Genomic DNA, 25,067 nt, shown 5'->3' with positions numbered 1-25,067 from the left:
CGAGACATATAATGTCGTTTTTAACTTCTTGACTGAAAAAATGGATTCGACAACGGAATTTTAAAAAAAGGACAAAAATTTTCTAAAACGGATAGATTCTGAGCTTCAATGTCAGTTTAAAGGGCTTCATTTGATTCTGAGCTTCAACGTTAAAAGGCTTTAATAACACTATCTTTAATGTAGGTAACAATGAGCTAAAAATGAAGAAGATGAAGAGGAAGAAGAAGTACACTAGTGTTTTAACATGGTTCGACTAAGGGAAAAGGCGTACTTCCATGGGAAGACATGTTTTTGAAGCAAATGTGTGTAACGCCTGGATCCTTACACCTTATGATCTGACCGCTACGACATGCATACTTAGACTTTTCTATCATGAGATGAGTTTTGGTTGAAATTTCAAAGAACATATCTAAATTTTATTAATTAGGTAGAAAAACTATATAAAAATTTATTTTTCAAAACACCAGGATCCATAAAACATTAGCGTGGTGGTACAAAATGCATGTGTCTATAATAGTGAGTTTGATGGTTGGCCATTTGAGCGACGTCCAACTCTGCCCCCTACGCTGTGTTCTTACCTACAAAGTCTGTAAAAATATAGGATGAGTACATAATATACCCAGTAAGTAGTTCTCACGTAGGGTAGTGACCAAATGCACAATCACAAGCAACATGTCATAAAAACATATGATTGGGACCGAAAACGTATAATAACATGTGGTGGTTGGTTATGCTTCCAACATAAATCTCTCCGCCCTGATAGGAAGATGAGGACCTAAGCGAAGACTAACCCATCTGATGATTAGCGGGTCATGCAGTCAGTAGGGCCAGAGTCGCATCCAACATCAACCATTAGCATAAACGTTATGCTTCCAACATAAATCTCTCCGCCCTGATAGGAAGATGAGGACCTAAGCGAAAACTAACCCATCTGATGATTAGCGGGTCATGCAGTCAGTAGGGCCAGAGTCGCATCCAACATCAACCATTAGCATAAACGTTATGCTTCCAACATAAATCTTTCCGCCCTGATAGGAAGATGAGGACTTAAGCGGAAACTAACCCATCTGATGATTAGCGGGTCATGCAGTCAGTAGGGCCAGAGTCGCATCCAACATCAACCATTAGCATAAACGTTATGCTTCCAACATAAATCTTTCCGCCCTGATAGGAAGATGAGGACTTAAGCGGAAACTAACCCATCTGATGATTAGCGGGTCATGTAGTCAGTAGGGCCAGAGTCGCATCCAACATCAACCATTAGCATAACCATAAGATTAGACTGGAAGCATAACTTACACCTAATTAAAACTTGGTTTTAACGTAATCGTGAACAAACATAATGCATGGGGTCCCTTGTAGAGAAACGTGTTCTAAACATGTAATGCAATATAACAATTAACATAACCATGCAACATAATAAAGGTACACTACCATAGAACATTTAAAGAGAGGGTGAGATAAACTACTTACCTTGACTGTGATCTAATTATTCCTTATTATTCTTTATGATTTTATCAGCAGAGTTTTCCCTTTTTAAATCAAAAGAAGAAATTTGGGCAGCACTTTACCTGAGCTTTTCTCTTTTAATCACACAGAACTTCCTCACTCACACTTACTTTTTCACACGATTCTTTGTTACTGAGATTTGTTTGAGAATGGGTTAAATCTTCGGCAAAGGGTCCTATTTATAGTAGTTTTCAGCTCTTCTCAGTGTGACAAATCATCCTACAGGTGGCTTCTTTAAAATTACTTATGGTTTATGGATTCCTCTCAATAAGACACCTAATCTTGGCTAACGTTTGCCCTTACGTCATCATTCTTTGTTTGTATTCAATTTTAGGGCTTTTCCATGTATAATCTATAAGATTGTGGCCAAATTCAACGCATAATTCGCGCTTCTGTCCAAATCTCGCTCACTCTGCTCTTAAAATCTCGCTCTCTCCCATTTTCTCGCTAGGAATTTACTCTGTCCAGCTTTCTTGCTGGAAATCCCGCTCTCTCCACTCTCGCTCTCAAATTTTCTCTTCCGTCTCGCTCTCTCCAGCTTTCTCGCTCTCACTTCCGCTCTCGCTCTCACTTCCGCTCTCGCTCCCGCTCCCGCTCCCGCTCCCGCTCTCGCTCCCGCTCCCACTCCCGCTCTCACTCCCACTCCCGCTCCCGCTCCCGCTCCCTCTCCCGCTCTCGCTCTCGCTCTTTCCTACTGTCTCGCTAAGAATAGCTCTCTTTACTCTCGCTCTCTCCAACTTCCATGCTACAATTCTCTCTCTCTCCAATTTTCCTTCAACCCCGCTCTCTCCAGGGATCTCGCTCTCTCTACTCTCGCCAGCCTCAATCTCGCTAGCATCGCTCGCTGGGTTTCTCGCTCTCCAATTCTTCCTTCGATCACGCAGCTCTCTTCTCAGAATCTCGTTTTCTCCAGTTTTCTCACTGGTGTGGCTCTCGCTCTCTCCCACTTTCTCGCTCCCGCTCGCTTCCTTATTCATTATCTTTTGGATAATGAATAAATTTCCAATTTCCAATTTATTTATTTAATATTATTATTATTATTACTATTTTTTTTTCATTCTAAATTTCCACCCCTTAAAATTTCGTCCTGCTTATTATTTGACATTTAATTTCCTGTATGCGTACAAATCTGGGTCGTTACAATGTGAGCACAACCTATTTGTTTTTTCTTTTCTATGTATAAAAACATTACGTACTGAGAGCTCCTTTTTATAAATGTCTAAGGGAGATCAGTTTTTACATGAAATGTATAAAAGAAAGAACACGTAGCCGTTGGATTTACTTTTTCAACTCTCCACCTTAAATCTAGCTTTATATTTTCTTCAAGTGTCTTCAGATTTGATATTATCCTTTTCAGGTACGTCAAAGCCTATCAGCTCGAGGTACTTTTGGCGCTTTAACTTTGATATAGGTTTTGTGAGCATGTCTGCAAGATTGTCAAAAGTATGATGTCACACCCCCTCCTTAGCCTTAGCCCCCAAGACTTGGAAGGGGGCATGAGGATATACCAGTAGTATTCCAAAACAACATTTTAATTTAACATTTCCCCCCTTATCTATTAAAGATTTTAACATGTTTACAATAATCTATCTAACTTTCATACATAGAGTTCAGTTTCCTATATTCTTTTATCACATGATCCGAGCCATGCCCTGAGAATTTACCAAGTCCTGGTGTTTTGGTGGTTTGTAGACTCCTTCCTGAACGCTTCGCTTTGCCACCCGGGGGGGAGGGGGATATAAGAAAACATTTGGGAGAGTGTGAGCTACTAAGCCCAGTGAGTGGTGCTTTTAAAATAATAATCACTTTGCAAAACATATTTTTGGGAAATCAATCACATAATCACAATTCCAGTACAATTTATGCATGATCATGTGTACATTCATTCAATCATCATCCTTCAGTTCCATGCTATACTTGGCAGTTTATATCATGGACATATTATCAATCATAACAACTTTTTATGGAAACTTTCCTATAACCCACTTTTCCCGCCAATGTGCACATCGACAATTCGTTTCCCGCTAGTCATGCTTAGGTAACTTGACTATGTTTTCCATCGATCGTCACCGACTATTATTTCCCGCTCACCAAGGCCGACTATGTTTTCTCGCCAAGTACCCTTTTTAAGCATGCTAACTTATGTAGTCCGAGTATAATCTCAGTTTCCATAGAAATTTCACAAACAATATCATGGCAAACAACATAACATCATAAGCATGCATTTTGCACTTACATATGCATTTATCCACATATCAACGCATAAAACTAAGTAAACACTCACTGCAAGCAAGTTTTTCCACTAAAATCACCTTGAGAATATTTTCCTGAGAATTCCTCCATATCAATTAAAATTCCCCAATTAATACTTGTTATATCAATAGATAATGTCAAAATAGCCAAAATACCATTATATAATGAAAATACCAGCCTACTCTACTCCAATTTAGGCAAAATCCTAAAATTAGCAGGTTATTTGGACTGTGGTAGGCAGTTGGGCATTTGGCAGTAGGCAGGGTGGGCGTGCTATGCCGCACAGGGGGCTGACGCGTTGGGCACGCATTGCACAATGGCCTGTTGCGTTGGGCGTGATGCGTCGTACGAGGGAGCAGCTGTGCTGGGCTAGCGCGCGGGATGCATCGAGTGAGGCACACGGACGGACGCAGCATTGCAAGTCATGCGCGCAGGGTGTGGGTTGGCTGTGCATCCAGGCTGACTCAATACCTCATCAACACAACCTTTGTTTCTTTTGATCTTCAATTAACTTGGCAGCCTAAGAATTCAAATGTAACACTCTAAATATGCTCTCAACACAAGTTTTTTTTTTTTATGATGGTATGAATAAATCCCTCTCGTCCAACCCCTCTATTTATAGCCATTCCAAACTCACCTCCTTATGACAACTCAACTCCTATTTGTCTCACTTTGGAGAGGCCAACACTTAGCCTACCCAGCCTAGCCTTGAGTTGTTCTCATCTTAGCTTGCAAGCCAAAATTCCCTTTTTTGCATGAAATCTCCTTCACCCACCTCCTGCTTAGGGTGATAAGACTTTCATTGCATGAAATCTCCTTTGTCCACCTCCTGCTAGAACTTTGTGTGATCCTCCTTTTTCCACCTAAATTACTTAAATACTTAAACATATTTCTCTACTTAAATAGTTTAAGGCTTATGCTCGTATAACTATTGGCATCTTTTTAGTGTTTTCCCACCAATTAGCCTTACCTTTTGTCCTTAAAGCATAGCAACTCAACCTTCCTTCATCAAAGTCCCATTTAGCCATCACATGAGTCGGCCATCACCAACACATAGGGTGGCCGCTCACCCTCGACGCATGGCTTGCTAGGTATGCTTGTTCGGCCTACTAAGCATGGATGCACGGTGTTAACCATCGACGCATAGGTGTGCTGCCTAGGCGCTTGTGCGCTTGGCCGCATAGGCACGTTCGGTCGCATAGGCATGCTCGGTCGCATAGGCGCGCTCGGTCGCGTGGGTGTGTCTCGCCGCATGGGCATGCGCTTGGCATAAGGCATCGACACATGGCTGCTCGGCAGACTTGGTAGCGCTTGACGCATAGGATGCGCGTCCGGCTTGCCCGTTCGACACATAGGCAGGGGGCATACATGTTCGACGCATGGGCTGCGCGCTTGGCCTCGACGCATGGCCGCGCGCCTAGCATGCTCACTCGACGCATGCCTCCAACGCATGCCTTGCTCGTGTTTACATGCCCTTGCGTTTGTTGTATGCAAGCCCTTGGCCATTTTTCAAGTCTTCTTCCTTCCATCCTCCTTGCACTCTTGCGTTCAACATATTTAAGCCTCCCATATGCGTTTGGTCTTTTGGTCACCTTTTTGGATAATTTAGTATTAATGTTTTCCACTCTTTGTCCCAATATCCTTACTTAGGATTTTTCTTCTCTATTTAACCTTCCACTTTAGATTTAGTGTTAGGGTCTTACATATGAATCTTTAAAATTTGTATCTCTCCATTTTCAAGTAATACCTATGTAGAACCTATTGAATCACAAATTTAGCTGCAAATCTTCTCCAAATCTTCTTGTGAACCACCTCAAGATCTTCCCTACTATTCTCTTGGAGCTTTAGATTGAGTTGCAGGACTCAAAATAAGCTTGAATGAAGGGAATTTGAAGAAGAACACACTAATGCACCACTTGAAGAACACTTTCTTCAACTCGAATTTTTCAGCAAAAGCTCAACTGATGCATGCTTGAATTCCACTTCAATCTTCTCTATATATTATAGGACTATCATGCAAAGGAGAAGCCTGCATGAGATGCAGTTCATGCTTGGAGTATTGAAGCTAAAGTCGAGTGGGTTTGGTGTGAGCTACTTGAAGGTGAGTGGAGAAATCCAACTTTTCTCTTTTTTGATTTTTTTCAAATTTGATTTCTAAAATCAATTTGATTTTCAAAACTAAAAATTTTATTAATTTTACAAAATTAATTTCATAAATTAATTTTCTAATAAAATTAATAATAAATAATTAATTAAAAAATTTAATTAATTCCAATTAATTCAATATCAAACATTAAATTAATTTTACATAAAATCCACCTTCATGAATTAATATTTAAATCATATTTAAATATTAATTAATTCTCTAATTGCGTTTAATTCAAAACTTAAACGTACAATTATATCTCATATAATTACTAATTCCCTTAATTCTAATTTGAACATTTCAAATTAACTTATCACGCTGTTCTAAAGTTAATCCATTTACGAGCACAAAGGTATCTTGTGGACTACAAATCATGGACTCCAACGATCCGAGATTAATTGACTAAACTTCTTACACTGAATTAACTCCAATTCGTTAACTAATGGGTCACTCCACTAAAGCCCATAGTTGCACTCTCTTCACTGTAGACATATTCTGTCCATTCAATATAACCATGATTAGTAAGTTAACCCTTCACAAGTTATTCGTAATAATGGCTGGGTCAAATGTCCGTTTTACCCCCAAGATTACCTCTTGTTCTTTAAGTCCCACTGATCCTCTAATGAACAATTGGTTTATGATTCGATCAACAAACTGAGTCCCTCTCACGCCAATGAGAGGGTGGGATCCCTTGTTCAAGACCCAGAGTCAGCACTTAAGGGAAGAATCTCTCTTATGTGAATTCAACTATTGAACCATTGCATGTACCTAAAGGACCAATTACAAGAAGCAAGGTAAATAAGATTCAAGAGGAATTCACACTACATCTTCAAAAACTAGCAAATTCAAAGAACCGAAAAATTATTTTGAGAAATTTTTTTTTATATAATATTACTTCAATGAGTCAAGAAGAGAATGGCATGAAGATGGCACGGGAAAAGTCCTATATTTTGGAAGATGACACAGTTGTCAAAAAAAGTGTGTAAATTTTTTGAATAAAATACTGTCAAGTGTGCACTGCATGGGGAAATATGATGTCAAACCTTGTCAAACATGCATATCTACTTTGCCACCTTCTAGAAGAGATATTTAAGACAATTTGAAGCTTTCTACGTTCCTAGTTTATCATTTAGACTTATAATTTAGTATGCAATTAAGTTTCAAGTTTCTAGATGTTATTTTCTACAATTTACAAATAATTGTATTTAAATGACTTTTGAATTTCTTGGTCTATCTACGACCATTTGGCCTATAAAATGGCTTGTAATGTTCTTCAAAACTCAGATTATCCATAGTAAAAAAGCTTGTACTTATTCAACCCTTTGGTGTTGTCTTTTTTTTCAAATATTGCTTTAGATTTGATGTTTAAATTAATTTATTGGATTAGTCTTTATTAGGCTAATTTTGTTGTCTTAGGATCTAAGAGTGACCAGAATAAGTCACCCAACTTTACTTATATTCTATAGATCATTTTGACTATTTGTTTGAACCTGATCCACTTTTATGTCTCTACATAAAGTTCACGTACTCATGTAATAGTCATGAATCTTTTAATTTATTGGATTTATTTCTAAAACGAAAATAAGCAATACATATATTCAATAACAACTTATTGAATTTTTAGAAATAAGTTGTATTGTTTACAAACCACGAGTTTTAAGACATAAAACCCAACACCCAATGCCTTTTTCCATGGTTGGACATATGTCTGCTCACAAGGCTAGCTAAGTAGGATAGATCAGGTCTTGTTGAGACCATTAGGTATATCAATAGGATGCTTGATTAATGCTTAGGGTAGATGAGCCTCTATCTCTCATATTGTCAATGCCTCGGATTTTCCTTTATTCACCTAAGTCCTTCATGTCAAATTTTTTGCTCAAAAGGCCTCCATGCAAGGAGCATATCATCAGCATATAAAAGTAAGTAGCCATTTCCTTTATAGGTGGTAGAGTTTATATATGCATACATGTCATGAAAGCTCCTTTGAAACCCCGGGCTAGCAACATAGTCATTAAATCTTCTATACCAGCATCTAGAGACTGTTTAAATCCATAGACTGACTTGTTCAAGAGGCAATACAAGTCTTATTTTCCCTTAACTTCATAATCTTGAGGTTGTTGCATATAGATTGTTTCTTCTAGATATCCATGTTGGAATGTTGTTTTTACATCTAGTTGATCCAATTCAAGATCACGTTGGGCTACCAAAGATAGAAGAAGTGTGATTATAGTGTGTTTTACAACAGGAGAGAAGATTTCAGTATAGTCAATATCCTATCTCTGAGTAAAACCCTTAGCAAATATCTTGCCTTATATCTAGGCTTCTAATCTTTAGTGATACCCTCTTTTAGTTTGAAGATCCACTTTGATTGAATTGGTTTGCATCCTTTAGTAAGAGAAGCAAGAGACCAAGTGTCATTAACCTTTAAAGAGTCAATTTCCTCATTCATAGCCTCAATCCACAATCTGGCATCAGAACCACCCAAAGTTTCTTCAAAAGTGGTTGGTTCTTGATCATTAGGAGCCACATTGGCATTCAACACAAGATTCATGTAGTTTGTGTCTGCATATCTGGCTGGAGGAACTATATTCTTCTTGTTCTGTCCCTTGCTAGAGAGTATTGACTTAGATTAGGAGGACATTCAACACCCTCTACATGAACACTTGATGCTTTCTCTATCTCTTCTATGCCGAGTGTTGGTAGATCCGTTGGAGGGTTTTCGCTGCTTAGGGTTTAGATGTGCGAAGAGAGTCTTCAACTGGTATAAACCCTTTCCCTGTTAATTATTGTGTTCTGAGCATGCCGATAATTAGGTTTATATGCATAACTGTTAGTGTTGAATGTATATCTTTTGTGTTTCGATCACTGTGAAATCTGGGCGATCTGAACCCACTCATGGAACTCTCAGTATGAGATCCTTCAATTGGTATCAGAGCCAGGCTTCTGATACTCCGATTTCATCTGTTGCAACGAAATAACGTATACATTCATGGTGGGCGCATTTCTACACTATTTTCAATGTTAAATTTGTTATGGATGTGCCGGATTAATGGATGTTTTCGGGATGATTTGCCTCGATTTGTTTAATTCCTTTTACATTTGCAGTTGTTTATAAAGGCCCCTGTGTTTTTGGGTATAAATAATTGTAATCGAGTCTTTATTCAAAATGTTTAAAGTTTTGAGTCATTTGTCGAAGATATGGGCAAAGGTTGCGGCTCTTCGAGGAAGGAGGCGATCTAGGGTTGATCGCATCGTGCAGAAGAAGTTCTACGCATCGTATTCCATCGCATCGTGAAGATGGAGTATGTGATCGCGGTTGAACGCATCGGTTAAACGATGGGGTATGCAATCAAGAGTTGGTCGTATCGGATTGACGATCGGGCACGCGATCGCTGAGTATCGTTTAATGCTCGCGCTAGATGATCGGTTAGGTTAGCAAGCTTCATCGCTTAGTAACTGACTAAATGATCGCTTAGCATCGCAAGGTAAATTGTTTACCAAGTTGCACGCATCGATTAGACGATGAGACGCTCACGTATCGTTTAAAGCGCACTAGACGATCGTTTAGGTTAGCAAGCTTCATCACTTAGTAACTGACTAAACGATCAGGCTTCGCATGGACGATCAGGCTTCGCAGCCTCGTCATCGTCTACGTAATCGTTATCTTATGTTCCTATCGTCTACTGCGTGCTGAACGATCGTCTACCTGCTGGAGTTTGCTACACGATAAAGACCTCCTGGCGGTTCAAGACCTGGTTCGCCTGTGAACCAATTTGCTCGATGAAAAAAATGTAATAGATAGGGTTTTTCATTCTTGTTTTTGGTTTAAAAGGCTCATCCCGGTCCATTAATCCTTTGTTTATTACATGCGATGTATGTTTTATATGTCATATGGTATGCACATATAGTAAATCCCACCTTAGATTATGCAATGCTCATGCATCATCTCTTTATTGTATTTTTTGTAATTTAGAGAAGCATGATTTTAATTATGTAAGAGCATGCTCATGCATCATATAATATAACAGTTATATTTATGCATGCATAAAAAGCATTGACATGCATTATCTTTATATTATAATAGTTATAGTATAAGGGTGAATGTTAGCATGTTTGTTTGGTTATTACGCGTTATATAAAAGTTATAGTAATGACCAGACATTGCATGAAGCATGACACATAGGTTAATTTATAAATGTTATAAATGCCTCGTTATGCGCAATATTTTTTAGTTGTTTCTTTTTAAGAGTTAAAGAGAAATTAGAACTAAAAGAAATAAGAAGACATGCATGCTCACATAAGTTTAATTCATGGTTTTAAAATGTTTAAAACATGGATCACATAGACCTAAGATCACGCTTCTAATAAGATTAGCAACCCTAAGGCTTTAATCTTTTAATCAGTTTAATAGGATTAAATTGGCTAATAAAAGGTTAAAGTGTAGCAAATCTATCTATAAAGGACCTTTTGTCTAAGGCGGGTTCTATCTAGGTTGGGGTATTTAAATTGACGGAAACATAACACCCCTACCTGGGAACTTACCTGGAAAGATGAATTTAGATAGATTTGATGCATGCATGCAAGTTAAGGACAGTCCATTAAAGTGTTTAAAAGTGACTACTTGAACTTGTTCATATTTCATAAACAAACGTTGTTTATGAGTAGAGTTTAAAAAGATGACTTAGACTAAAATCAGTAGCCAAATTGTCTAGGTTAATGAATCCCTAGGTAGAACATTCAGTAGGAGGTACTTGGGGCATAAGATGCTTCACTTAAACCTTTCACTTTTCTCTTAAATAGTCCACTCCGTGAGATCTATCCTCGGCCTCGTGGCACCTTTGGCGTGACCCCCCAACAGATGATGTTTGGGTAGGTCAATATCAAGGTGGATGGAGAGAATGTTCATAGTAAGTGGGAGCGGGAAGTGTGATAGCATATCCTTCGATCTCCCTCGTTAGGTCGAATAAAGTTACTGCGCATCGCCTCGAGGCACCCTGGGAGTGTCCCTCTAAAGGATGACAGTTTTACGCGTTTCTATATATGATCTACTGTAAGAGGATAAGTAACTTAGTCTCTTGTCCTAATCTATCTTTTCTCTACGGTAAGCGCATTAGGGTGGGACTCTGGACCAAAAAATGGTGGCTGTTAGGTTCAGTTCTAAGAGTTGGTTCTGCCTAATGGTTGAGAATGTCTCATCCCAGTTAAAGGGCAACTGATAAACCCACCGGTGGCATTTGTCCTGACTCATTGAGGCATCATTGCAAAATAGAAATCTATAACTTAGGGTACTTGAAACTGTTTTGCAAAACTAATTGGTTTAAAAGTGGTTTAGCAAAAACTAATAAAGTTTTGTTCGTATTTTAAGCAACTTTTTCAAATGGCTACAGCCACCTTATCGTTGTTAAGCGCTAAAAAACTAACTGGCGACAATTTTTCAACATGGAAACACATGATCACGACGATCCTAATCATCGAGGATTTCATGTTTGCTCTCATGGAGGCTTGTCCTCCTATTCCAGCTCAAAATGCCACTCGAAATATTCGGGAGGCATACGAGCAATGGACAAGGGCTAATGAGAAGGCCCGAGCCTATATCTTGACAAGTGTTTCTGAAGTCTTGGCCCGTGAGATCATGAAGTCCCTGCGGAGGATTTTTGGACAACTATCTGAACAGTTTATGCATGAGGCTCTTAAATTCATATTCAACTCCAAAATGCAAGAAGACACCTCAACATGTGCTAAACATGATGGTCCACTTCAATGAGGTAGAGTTGAATGGGTCTACCATCGATGAGGGTAGCTAGGTTAGCATAATCCTGCATTCTTTTCCGGAGAGCTTCCTACACTTTGTTAGCAATGTGATTCTTAACAAAGTGAAAATATAACCTTACAACTCTCCTCAACGAGTTGCAGACATACCAATATTTACTGAAAAGTAAGGAGAGGCAGAAGGGTGAGGCAAATGTTGTTGCATCCTCTAGGATGTTCCATAGAGGTTCGACCTTAGGAACGAAGTCTGCACCTTTTACTTCTAATTCTGCAAAGGGGAAGAAGAAGAAGGGTGATAAGGGAAAAGGGAAGGCACCTGTTAATCCACTGCCTTCGCCCCGAGGAGGCGTCCACCAGTTGCTAAGGGAAAATGTTTCCATTGCAACCAAGATGGACATTGGAAGAGGAACTGTCCTCGGTATCTGAAGGAGAAGAAAGCAGCCAAGTCTAAGGCCAAGGCGCATAAAGGTAAATATGATTTAGTTGTGCTTGAAACTTGTTTAGTGGAGAATGATGATTCAACCTGGATAATTGATTCAGGTGCCACTAACCAAGTTTGTTCTTCTTTTCAGGGGATTAAATCTTGGCGACAGCTAGAGGTTGGTGAGATGACGATGCGAGTAGGCACTGGGCACATTGTCTCAGCAGTGGCAGTGAGAGGACTCCAGCTAGCTTTTCAGAATAGATTGCTAATTTTACATGATGTATATATTGTTCATGAACTAAAAAGGAACCTAATTTCTGTAAAGTGTTTATTGCAATGTAAATACACTGTTTCTTATAATTTGAATAAAGCGTTTATTCATAAAGATGATATTTTTATTTGCACAGCAAATCTGGAATCAAATTTATATGTGCTAAGATCGTTAGCCATTAATTCCCCTCCATAATACGGAAATGTTAAAAACTGCCGTAACTCAATCAAAACGAAAACGAATTTCGTTCCCAAAACCATCTCTGTGTACGACTTTTTCTCATCGTTCTGAACACCTGCATCCATTTTCAAATTTTCACCCACCGAAAAGTTCGCACACAAAAATTGGGCGCCTGGGCACCACCGCGAGACCTAATAGCCGTTTGGGGCACCAAACGAGCTCCGTTCCCAAAATCGTCTGCGCGCACGACTTTTTCTTATCGTTTTGAACCCCTGCGTCCGTTATCAAATTTTCGCTTGCCGGAAAGTTCGGGCATAAAAATAGGGCGCTGGGGCACCACAGCCGGGCCCAATAGCCGTTTGGGGCAACAAACGAGCTCCGTTCCAAAACCCATCTACGCGCATGGCTTTTTCTCATCGTTTTGAACCCCAGGGTCCGTTTTCAAATTTTTGCTCGCCAGAAAGTTCACGCACAAAAATTGGGCCCCGAGGCTCCCCCGTCATGCCCGATAGGCGTTTTGGACGACAAACGAGCTCTATTCCCAAAACTGTCTGTGCCCATAGCTTTTTCTCATCGTTCTGAACACCTGGGTCTGTTTTCAAATTTTCGCCTGTTTTGAAATGTTAGCGCACAAAAATTGGGTCCCGGGGAACCCCCGCCGAGAGCGATAGCCGTTTGGGGCACAAAATGAGCTCCTCCCAAAACCGTTTACGCACATGGCTTTTTCTCATCGTTTTGAACCCATGGTCTGTTTTCAAATTTTCACTCGTTTTCACTCCCAAATTTTCACTCCTCCCAAAACCATCTATGAGTTCGTTTTCAAATTTTCACTCGCCAGAAAGTTTGCGCACAAAAATTGGGCCCCGAGGCTCCCCCGCCGGGCCCGATAGCCATTTGGTGCTCCAAATGAGCTCCATTCCTAAAATCGTCTGTGCGTACCACTTTTTCTTATCGTTCTTAACCCTGGGTCCGTTTTCAAATTTTCGTCCGCCGTCGCTCATAAAATTTAAGCCCGGGGAACCCCTACCGGCCCGATAGCCGTTTGAGGTACCAAACGAGCTCCGCTCCCAAAATTGTCTGCGTGCACGACTTCTCATCTTTTTGAACCCTGGGTCTATTTTCAAATTTTCGCCCACCTGAATGTTCGCATACAAAAATTATGCCTCAAGCCACCTCCGTCGGGCCCGATAGCCGTTTGGGCACCAAATGAGTTCTATTCCCAAACCGTCTAAGCGCACCACTTTTTTTCATCGTTCTGAACCCCTGGGTTCGTTTTCAAATTTTCGTCTGCCAGAAAGTTCGCGCACAAAAATTGGGCCCAGGTCACCCCCACTAGGCTCGATAGCCGTTTTGGGCACCAAACGAGCTCCGTTCCTAAAACTGTCTGTGCGCACAACTTTTTCTCATTATTCTAAACCCCTAGATCTTTTTTCAAATTTTCACTCGCACACAAAAATTGGGCCCCGAGGCACCCCTGCCGGGTCCGATAGCCGTTTTGGCACCAAATGTGCTCCATTCCCAAAACGATCTGCACGCATGGCTTTTTCTCATCGTTCTTAACCCCTGGGCCCGTTTTCAAATTTTCGCCTACTGGAAAGTTTGCGCACAAAATTTGGGCACCCCCGTCGGGCCCGATAGCCATTTGGGGCACCAAACGAGCTTCGTTCCCAAACTCTTCTGCGCGCACGACTTCTCATCTTTCTAGACCCTTGGTCCGTTTTCAAATTTTTGCCCATCCGAAAGTTCGTGCACAAAAGTTAGGCCCCAGGGCACCCCTGTCGAGCCTGATAGCCGTTTGGGGCACCAAACGAGCTCCATTCCCAAAATCGTCTGCTTACACTGCCTTTTCTCATTGTTCTGAACCCCTGGGTCCGTTTTCAAATTCTCTGGAAAGTTCGCTCACAAACATTGGGCCCCTAGGCACCCCTGCGGGGCCCAATAACTGTTTGGGGTACCAAATGAGCTTCGTCCCAAAACCGTCTGCGCGTACCACTTTTTTCCATCATTCTTAATCCCTGGGTCTTTCAAATTTTCGCCCACCGGAAAGTTCGCGCCCAAAAATTGGGCCCCGGGGCACCCCCGCTGGGCTCGATAGCCGTTTGGGGCACCAAACAAGCTCCGTTCCTAATATCGTCTGCGCGCACAGCTTTTTCTCATCGTTCTAAGCCCCTAGGTATGTTTTCAAATTTTCGCCCGCCGGAAAGTTTGCGCATAAAAATTGGGCCCCGGGGCACCCCCGCCGAGCCCAATAGCCGTTTGGGTCACCAAACGAGCTCCGTTCCAAAAATCGTCTCGCGCACGACTTTTTCTCATTGTTCTGAACCCCTGGGTCTGTTTTCAAATTTTTGCCAGCCGGAAAGTTCGCGCACAAAAATTGGTTCCCAGGGCACCCCCACGGGGCCCGATAGCCATTTGGGGCACTAAACGAGCTCCGTTTACAAAACCGTCTTCACGCACGGCTTTCTCTCATTGTTCTGAGCCCTTGGGTCCGTTTTCAAATTTTCGCTCGCAGGAAAGTTCGCACACAAAAATTGGTCCCCGAGGCACTTCTGTCGGGTCCGATAGCCGTTTGGGGCACCAAACGAGCTCCGTTCCCAAAATCGTCTCCGCACACGGCTTTTTCTCATCATTCTAAACCCCTGGGTCCGTTTTCAAATTTTCACCTGCCTGAGTGTTCACGCACAAAAATTGGGCCACAAGGCCATGGTATGTTTTCTAAAATTTTAATTCACTTGCTCTAAGTCCAAACATTGTATACTCATATCTCCATCTTGGAAGTTTTGGACTTTCAAGACAACATTGACTCAAAAGACAAATATTGATGGCTTGCCATGCAAATTTTTGTTTATATACTTTTTAATAAAAAAACAATGACGGACATTTCCTGATCCAACACAAGACATATAATGTCGTTTTTAACTTCTTGACCGAAAAAATGGATTCGACAACGGAATTTAAAAAAAAGGACAATAATTGTTAAAACGGATAGATTCTGAGCTTCAATGTCAGTTTAAAGGGCTTCATTTGATTCTTGGTTTTCAGTTGCAATCGACATTAAAAGGCTTTAATAACACTATCTTTAATGTAGGTAACAATGAGCTAAAAATGAAGAAGATGAAGAGGAAGAAGAAGTACACTAGTGTTTTAACATGGTTCGACTAAGGGAAAAGGCCTACTTCCATGGGAAGACGTGTTTTTGAAGAAAATGTGAGTACAACCTATTTGTTTTTTCTTTTCTATGTATAAAAACATTACGTACTGAGAGCTCCTTTTTATAAATGTCTAAGGGAGATCAGTTTTTACATGAAATGTATAAAAGAAAGAACACGTAGCCGTTGGATTTACTTTTTCAACTCTCCACCTTAAATCTAGCTTTATATTTTCTTCAAGTGTCTTCAGATCTGATCAATATTATCCTTTTCAGGTACGTCAAAGCCTATCAGCTCGAGGTACTTTTGGCGCTTTAACTTCGACACAGGTTTTGGGAGCCTGTCTGCAAGATTGTCAAAAGTATGATGTCACACCCCCTCCCTAGCCTTAGCCCCCAAGACTTGGAAAGAAGCATGAGGATATACCAGTAGTATTCCAAAACAACATTTTAATTTAACATTTCTCCCCTTATCTATTAAAGATTTTAACATGTTTACAATAATCTATCTAACTTTCATACATAGAGTTCAATTTCCTATATTCTTTTATCACATGATCCGAGCCATGCCCTGAGAATTTACCAAGTCCTAGTGTTTTGGTGGTTTGTAGACTCCTTCCTAAACGCTTCGCTTTGCCACCGGGGGGGAGAGGAGAGGGATATAAGAAAACATTTGGAAGAGTGTGAGCTACTAAGCCCAGTGAGTGGTGCTTTTAAAATAATAATCACTTTGCAAAACATATTTTTGGGAAATCAATCATATAATCACAATTCCAGTACAATTTATGCATGGTCATGTGTACTTCATTCAATCATCATCCTCCAGTTCCATGCTATACTTGGCAGTTTATATCATGGACATATTATCAATCATAACAACTTTTTATGGAAACTTTCCTATAACCCACTTTTCCCGCCAATGTGCACATCGACAATTCGTTTCCCGCTAGTCATGCTTAGGTAACTTGACTATGTTTTCCATCGATCGTCACCGACTATTATTTCCCGCTCACCAAGGCCGACTATGTTTTCTCGCCAAGTACCCTTTTTAAGCATGCTAACTTATGTAGTCCGAGTATAATCTCAGTTTCCATAGAAATTTCACAAACAATATCATGGCAAACAACATAACATCATAAGCATGCATTTTGCACTTACATATGCATTTATCCACATATCAACGCATAGAACTAAGTAAACACTCACCGCAAGCAAGTTTTTCCACTAAAATCACCTTGAGAATATTTTCCTGAGAAGTCCTCCATATCAATTAAAATTCCCCAATTAATACTTGTAATATCAATAGATAATGTCAAAATAGCCAAAATACCATTATATAATGAAAATACCAGCCTACTCTACTCCAATTTAGGCAAAATCCTAAAATTAGCAGGTTATTTGGACTGTGGTAGGCATATGGGCATTTGGATGTAGGCAGGGTAGGCGTGCTATGCCGCACAGAGGGCTGATGCGTTGGGCATGCATAATGGCCTGTTGCGCTGGGCGTGATGCGTCGTACGAGGGAGCAGCTGTGCTGGGCTAGCGCGCGGGATGCGTCAAGCGAGGCACGCGGACGGACGCAGCGCTGCAAGACATGCGCGTAGGGTGTGGGTTGGCTGTGCATCCAGGCTGACTCAATACCTCATCAACGCAACCTTTGTTTCTTTTGATCTTCAATTAACTTGGCAGCCTAAGAACTCAAATGTAACACTCTAAATATGCTCTCAACACAAGTTTTTTTTATGATGGTATTAATAAATCCCTTTCGTCCAACCCCTCTATTTATAGCCATTCCAAACTCACCTCTTTGTGACAACCCAACTCCTATTTGTCTCTGGAGCTGTCAACACTTAGCCTACCCAGCCTAGCCTTGAGTTGTTCTCATCTTAGCTTGCCAGCCAAAATTCCCTTTTTTGCATGAAATCTCCTTCACCCACCTTCTGCTTAGTGTGATAAGACTTTCATTGCATGAAATCTCCTTTGTCCACCTCCTGTTAGAACTTTGTGTGATCCTCCTTTTTCTACCTAAATTACTTAAATACTTAAACATATTTCTCTACTTAAATTGTTTAAGACTTATGCTCGTATAACTATTGGCATCTTTCCTTAGAGTTTTTCCACCAATTAGCCTTACCTTTTGTCCTTAACACATAGCAACTCACCCTTCCTTCATCAAAGTCCCATTTAGCCATCGCATGAGTCGGCCATCACCAACGCATAGAGTGGCCGCGCACCCTCGATGCATGGCTTGCTAGGTATGCTTGCTCGGCCTACTAAGCATGGATGCACGGTGTTGACCATCGACCCATAGGTGTGCTGCCTAGGCGATTGCGCGCTTGGCCGCATAGGCACGCTCGGTCGCATAGGCGCGCTCGGTCGCATAGGCGTGCTCGGTCGCGTGGGTGTGTCTCGCCGCATGGGTGTGCACTTGGCATAAGGCATCGACGCATGGCTGCTCGGCCGACTTGGTAGCGCTTGACGCATAGGATGGGCGTCCGACGCATAGGTAGGGGGCATACATGTTCGACGCATGGGCTGCGCGCTTGGCCTCGACGCATGGCCTGTGCACTTGGCCTAGACGCATGGCCTGTGCGCTTGGCCTCGACACATGGCCTGCGCTCTTAGCATGCTCACTCGACGCATGCCTCCAATGCATACCGTGCTTGTGTCCGCATGCCCTTGCGTTTGTTGTATGCAAGCCCTTGGCCATTTTTCAAGTCTTCTTCCTTCCATCCTCCTTGCACTCTTGTGTTCAACATATTTAAGCCTCTCATATGCGTTTGGTCTTTTGGTCACCTTTTTGGATAATTTAGTATTAATGTTTTTCACTCTTTGTCCCAATATTCTTACTTAGGATTTTTCTTCTCTATTTCACCTTCCACTTTAGATTTAGTGTTAGGGTCTTACATATGAATCTTTAAAATTTGTATCTCTCAATTTTTAAGTAATACCTATGTAGAACCTATTGAATCACAAATTTAGCTGCAAATCTTCTCCAAATCTTCTTGTGAACCACCTCAAGATCTTCCCTACTATTCTCTTGGAGTTTTAGATTGAGTTGCAGGACTCAAAATAAGCTTGAATGAAGGGCATTTGAAGAAGAACACACTAATGCACCACTTGAAGAACACTTTCTTCAACTCGAATTTTTTAACAAAAGCTCAACTGATGCATGCTTGAATTCCACTTCAATCTTCTCTATATATTATAGGACTATCATGCAAAGGAGAAGCCTGCATGAGATGCAGTTCATGCTTGGAGTATTGAAGCTAGAGTCGAGTGGGTTTGGTGTGAGCTACTTGAAGGTGAGTGGAGAAATCCAACTTTTCTCATTTTTCTCTTTTTCGATTTTTTCAAATTTGATTTCTAAAATCAATTTGATTTTCAAAACTAAAAATTTTATTAATTTTACAAAATTAATTTCATAAATTAATTTTTCAATAAAAATAATAATAAATAATTAATTAAACAATTTAATTAATTCCAATTAATTCAATATCAAACGTTAAATTAATTTTACATAAAATCCACCTTCATGAATTTAATATTTAAATCATATTTAAATATTAATTCATTCTCTAATTGCGTTTAATTCAAAACTTAAACACACATTTATATCTCATATAATTACTAATTCCCTTAATTCTAATTTGAACATTTCAAATTAACTTATCACGCTGTTCTGAAGCTAATCCATTTACGAGCACAGAGGTATCTTGTGGACTACAAAGCATGGACTCCAACGATCCGAGATTAATTGACTAAACTTCTTACACCGAATTAACTCCAATTCGTTAACTAATGGGTCACTCCACTAAAGCCCATAGTTGCACTCTCTCCACTGTAGACATATTATGTCCATTCAATATAACCATGATTAGTAAGTTAACCCTTCACAAGTTATTCGTGATAATGGCTGGGTCAAATGTCCGTTTTACCCCCGAGATTACCTCTTGTTCTTTAAGTCCCACTAATCCTTTAATGAACAATTGGTTTATGATCCGATCAACAAACTGAGTCCCTCTCACGCCAATGAGAGGGTGGGACCCTTGTTCAAGACCCAGAGTCAGCACTTAAGGGAAGAATCTCTCTTATGTTAATTCAACCATTGAACCATTGCGTGTACTTAAAGGACCAATTATAAGAAGCAAGGCAAATAAGATTCAAGAGGAATTCACACTACATCTTCAAAAACTAGCAAATTCAAAGAACCGAAAAATTATTTTGAGAATTTTTTTTTATATAATATTACATCAATGAGTCAAGAAGAGAATGGCATGAAGATGGCACGGGAAAAGTCCTATATTTTGGAAGATGACACGGTTGTCAAAAAAAGTGTGTAAATTTTGTGAAGAAAATGCTGTCAAGTGTGCACTGCATGGGGAAATATGATGTCAAACCTTGTCAAACATGCATATCTACTTTGCCGCCTTCTAGAAGAGATATTTAAGGCAATTTGAAGCTTTCTACGTTCCTAGTTTATCATTTAGACTTATAATTTAGTATGCAATTAAGTTTCAAGTTTCTAGATGTTATTTTCTACAATTTATAAATAATTGTATTTAAATGACTTTTGAATTTCTTGGTCTATCCACGACCATTTGGCCTATAAAATGGCTTGTAATGTTCTTCAAAACTCAGATTATCCATAGTAAAAAAGCTTGTACTTATTCAACCCTTTGATGTTGTCTTTACTTTCAAATATTGCTTTAGATTTGATGTTTAAATTAATTCATTGGATTAGTCTTTATTAGGCTAATTCTGTTGTCTTAGGATCTAAGAGTGACCAGAATAAGTCACCCAACCTTACTTATATACTATAGATCATTTTGACTATTTGCTTGAACCTGATCCACTTTTATGTCTCTACATAAAGTTCAAGTACTCATGTAATAGTCATGAATCTTTTAATTTATTGGATTTATTTCTAAAACGAAAATAAGCAATACATATATTCAATAACAACTTATTGAATTTTCAGAAATAAGTTTTATTGTTTACAAACCACGAGTTTTAAGACATAAAACCCAACACCCAATGCCTTTTGCCATGGTTGGACATATGTCTGCTCACAAGGCTAGCTAAGTAGGATAGATCAGGTCTTGTTGAGACCATGAGGTATATCAATAGGATGCTTGATTAATGCTTAGGGTAGATGAGCCTCTGTCTCTCATATTGTCAATGCCTCGGATTTTCCTTTATTCACCTAAGTCTTTCATGTCAAATTCTTTGCTCAAAAGGCCTCCATGCAAGGAGCATATCATCAGCATATAAAAGTAAGTAGCCATTTCCTTTATAGGTGGTAGAGTTTATATATGCATACATGTCATGAAAGCTCCTTTGAAACCCCGGGCTAGCAACATAGTCATTAAATCTTCTATACCAGCATCTAGGGACTGTTTAAATCCATAGATTGACTTGTTCAAGAGGCAATACAAGTCTTATTTTCCCTTAACTTCATAATCTTGAGGTTGTTGCATATAGATTGTTTCTTCTAGATACCCATGTTGGAATGTTGTTTTTACATCTAGTTGATCCAATTCAAGATCACGTTGGGCTACCAAAGATAGAAGAAGTTTGATTATAGTGTGTTTTACAATAGGAGAGAAGATTTCAGTATAGTCAATATCTCTGAGTAAAACCCTTAGCAAATATCTTGCCTTATATCTAGGCTTCTAATCTTTAGTGATACCCTCTTTTAGTTTGAAGATCCACTTTGATTGAATTAGTTTGCATCCTTTAGTAAGAGAAGTAAGAGACCAAGTGTCATTAACCTTTAAAGAGTCAATTTCCTCATTCATAGCCTCAATCCACAATCTGGCATCAAAACCACCCAAAGTTTCTTCAAAAGTGGATGGTTATTGATCATTAGGAGCCACAGTGGCATTCAACACAAGATTTATGTAGTTTGTGTCTGCATATCTGGCTGGAGGAACTATATTCTTCTTTTTCTGTCCCTTGCTAGAGAGTATTGACTTAGATTAGGAGGACATTCAACACCCTCTACATGAACACTTGATGCTTCCTCTATCTCTTCTATGTTAGAGTTAGGATCTTGTTCTGTAACATTCTCCACCTCAAAATTAATGGTATAAGTTGTTGTTTCTTCTTTAGGACTTTTCTAGGTATAAGTTGATGTTTCCTCTATCTCATTTTCTCTAAAGGTAACATCCCTAATGATTATAAATCTTTTCTCAGTGGGATGCCAAAGTTTGAGCCCCTTCACACCTTCCACAAAACTAACAAACATAAACATAGCAGCTCTAACTTTAAGTTTCCCTTGATTATGATGAGCATACCCAACACAACGAAACATCTTAAGGTCATTTAGATTGGGAGGGTGTTTGGTCCACTATTCTTCAATTTTAAGATATTTAGGGAGGTGTGAGGACTTCTATTTAGTGTACAGTAAATAGGTAGTTGCTTCAGCCCAAAACTTCTCTTCGAGGATGACATCTGACAAAAGAAACCTTACTCTTTCCATGATAATTCTATTTAGCCTCTCAGCTACCTCATTCTGTTGAGGGGTTTGCTTCATTATACTGTGTCTTGTTATTCCATTTTCTTTATAGAAAAGGTTTAAACTCCTCACCATAGAACTCCAGACCATTATCAGTTTTAGGGTATTTGATTTCCTTTGTTGCCTATTTTTCTATCATTGATTTCCATTCTTTAAATTTTCCAAAAACCTAATCCTTTGTTTTTAGAAAATACAACCAGCTTTTTCTTGAAAAATCATATGTAAAGGATGTATATACCTTGACCACTTAGGCTTGGAATTGAGGTTATCCCCCATAAGTCTGTATGGATGTAGTCTAGCATGCCCTTTGTTGTATGCTATGCTTTGATGAATGAATGTCTTTTAACTTTTTCCAACACACGGTGTTTACATAAAGACATTTTATTACTGATCTCCTTGGGCAAAATTCCTTGTTTGGATAGGGCATTAAGGCCTTTGGAGCTAATGTGAGACAATCTGTTGTGCCATAGGTCTGCCTCTGTTAAATCTGAGGTGAGAACAACATTAGCTTCTAAGTGTCTTTATATTTTCTTCAAGTGTCTTTCAGATCTGATCAATATTATCCTTTTCAGGAAAATCGAAGCCTATTAGCTCGAGGTACTTATGGAGCTTTAACTTCAACACAGGTTTTGTGAGCATGTCTACATGATTGTCAAAAGTATGATCTTTTAAAATTTGTATCTTTCCATTTTCAATTTTGTCTCTGATGAAGTGATATTTAACATCAATGTGCTTGGTTCTACTATGATATTTTGGACTTTTCGAGAGGTGAACGGTGCTCTTATTTTCACAGTAGATATTAACTACTGTTTGATTTAATATGAGATCATTCACCAATCCTTTAAGCCATAAACCTTCTTTGATTGCCTCTGTAAAAGCAATACATTATGCCTCTATTGTTGATAAAGTCACTATTGATTGTAGGGTGGCTTTCCAACTAATTATATTTCCCTTAGTAGGAATATATAACCCAATAAGGATCTTCTTTTGTCATTTTCCTAAGCAAAGTTCTTAGTCAACATTCCCAAACTAGGTTAAATTCAGATTCCTCTGACCTTTGATAGGTTATTCTAGCATCCTTTGACCATGTTAGATATCTTAGTATGCACTTAGTGGCTTCCCAATGAAGGAGTATATCAGCATGCAGCGGAAGCAACAAGGATCAATAAGCATTCTAATTCACTAATTTGGCTTTAAATAAAGCATGCTCATATAATAATAAGATGGTTTCAAGTAATACCTTTGTAGAACCTATTGAATCACGAATTCAGCTGCAAATTTTCTCCAAATCTCCTATGAACCACCTCAAGATCTTCCCTACTATTCTCTTGGAGCTTTAGATTTAGTTGTGAGACTCAAAATAAGCTTGAATGAAAGGAATTTGGAGAAGAACACACTGCACCCACTTGAAGAAAACCTTCTTCAACTCGAATTTTTTTAGCAAAAACTCAATGGATGCATGCTTGAGTTCTACTTCAATCTTCTTATATCGCAAGACATCATGCAAAGGAGAAAACTGATCGAACCAACTGATCTCGCTGGATCTCGCTCACTGAACTGATTCAATCTTACTGTTGGCTCATCGACTTGCTTGAATCTTGCTAAAACTCGATCTCTCGTTGAAAACCGGCTCAATAATCTCGCTCAAACTTGATCTTTCACTCCTTGCTCGAAATCTCGCTCGAAGTTGATCAAGATCTCGCTCGAACTCGATCTCTCCCTCGAAATTTCATTAGAATCTCGCTCGAACTAGAAATCTTGCTCAAAATCTCGCTTGAAAATTCCATCAGAATCTCACTGGAAATGAAATCTCGCATGAAACTTTGTCAAATCTCACTGCTCGATCATGGAATCTCGCTGGAAATATAAAAAATAAAATTAAAAGAAACTAAAACAATCTCGCCCAATAACATTAGAAAAACAATAATTACCAAACAATAGTAGGACACGAATTAAAATGTCTAAAAGAAATTTAATATATAATAATCTACTAAAAAAGAAAAGAGCTAGATATAAAATAAAAAGTAAAACTAGAAGATCACTCACATAAAAAAAAAAAAAAAAGAAAAAAGAAAAAAGGAGGAAAAAGAAAAAAAGAAAAAAAGCAATACATAATTTTTCAAAAGAGGTAAAGGAAAATTTTCCTGAAAAGCAAGGTGCAAATGTTTACTACAAGACAACAAGCATAAATATAAAGATGACCAAATCTAACCTTCATTAACCACCCTAAATTTCAACCACATACATAATAATAATCTTCATATGAAAATAAAATTAGAAAAACAGAAGGTACACATTATAGCTAAAAAAATAAAAAAACAATAAGGTAGGGATAAGATGAAATAGAAAATTTGATTCTCGATCAATTAATTTTTCTTACACCACCTCAAATTTACTGAATATAAGAGAGATAAAGGGCAATTACATTCTTAAAGAGACAACAATATAGAAGTAGAAGAATTACTGCTCAATAATATTTGAAATAAATAATGTAATAGAGAATTTACCTTAAGAGCACTAAAGTTAACTAACAAATTGAAATAACATATAAATTTTTAAGAGAAAAAAGTTTGAAATGTTTGACTACTTCTTTTATGAATTTTTTTAAAAAAAAAAAATTAAAGAGAAAAAAAAAATTGAGAAATTATTTTTGAATGAGGTTTTGAAACAAAATTTAAAGTAAAAAAATTGGAAAATGTTTTTGGAAGAGAGTTTTCGATAAAAAAAAAAAAAAAAAGGAACAACAAAGTTTGAGAAAATATTTTGAAAAACAAAACCAGATTTGAAGTGGAAAAGATTAAGAATTTTTTTTTTTGGAATGGAGTTTTGCTGAAACAAAAATTGAAA

At 38.9% G+C, this 25,067-nt stretch overlaps 1 long non-coding RNA gene across 2 annotated transcripts; it reads right to left on the bottom strand.

Moving 5' to 3' along the window:
• Window positions 1-111: 111 nt before the first annotated feature.
• LOC150036802 (uncharacterized) lies at window positions 112-24,742 on the bottom strand. Of its 2 annotated transcripts, none has more exons than XR_016529172.1 (2): window positions 23,461-24,742; window positions 112-587 (listed from the first exon to the last, which is right to left on the bottom strand). It is a non-coding gene; the product is annotated as an uncharacterized LOC150036802 (long non-coding RNA). The 2 variants fall into 2 exon arrangements; XR_016529173.1 differs by lacking the exon at window positions 112-587 and adding an exon at window positions 15,690-16,045.
• Between the last annotated feature and the right edge of the window lie 325 nt (window positions 24,743-25,067).

This window comes from Benincasa hispida, chromosome 4, assembly GCF_027475165.1.
Source record: "Benincasa hispida cultivar pf3 chromosome 4, pf3_genome.v1.1, whole genome shotgun sequence".
Classification (NCBI taxonomy): domain Eukaryota; kingdom Viridiplantae; phylum Streptophyta; class Magnoliopsida; order Cucurbitales; family Cucurbitaceae; genus Benincasa; species Benincasa hispida.
The sequence above is the reverse complement of the archived record's forward strand: the minus strand, read 5'-3'. Positions and strand labels throughout refer to the sequence as shown.